The sequence below is a fragment of the Penaeus monodon genome, chromosome 19 (assembly GCF_015228065.2).
Source record: "Penaeus monodon isolate SGIC_2016 chromosome 19, NSTDA_Pmon_1, whole genome shotgun sequence".
Lineage (NCBI taxonomy): Eukaryota > Metazoa > Arthropoda > Malacostraca > Decapoda > Penaeidae > Penaeus > Penaeus monodon.
The window spans coordinates 34842364-34842660 of record NC_051404.1 but is presented as its reverse complement, the minus strand read 5'-3'; the positions used below and the strand labels follow the sequence as shown (position 1 = coordinate 34842660).

Below are 297 nucleotides of genomic sequence, written 5' to 3'. Positions count from 1 at the left end.
AAAGTAGGACATAGAAATACAAATGACGAAATAAAAGCGTGAAGATGATCATCTAATATGGAAATAAGTCGGGGATGCGGAAAACACACTTCCGGTAGGCCTAAAAAAGGGGGAAAAACAAAAGAACAAAAAGAGAGAGTCCAATTACTGTGTGGAAATGATATACAACTTTAGTGATCGTTCATCTTATTGGTAACAATGGTTAGGGCGATTGCGTCTCAGCGGCGAATCCTGGCGGTAAGGGAGGTAAGGGACTGTCGCTGGAAGATCGTGAAAAAAATAGTAGATTTTGGCCTA

General features: G+C 40.7%; 1 protein-coding gene across 1 annotated transcript in view; it reads right to left on the bottom strand.

Annotated features, from left to right (window-relative positions):
* Nucleotides 1-297, bottom strand: part of LOC119585399 (adenylyl cyclase 78C-like) — a gene marked incomplete in the record, with an annotated part of 159642 nt that overhangs the window by 80394 nt on the left and 78951 nt on the right.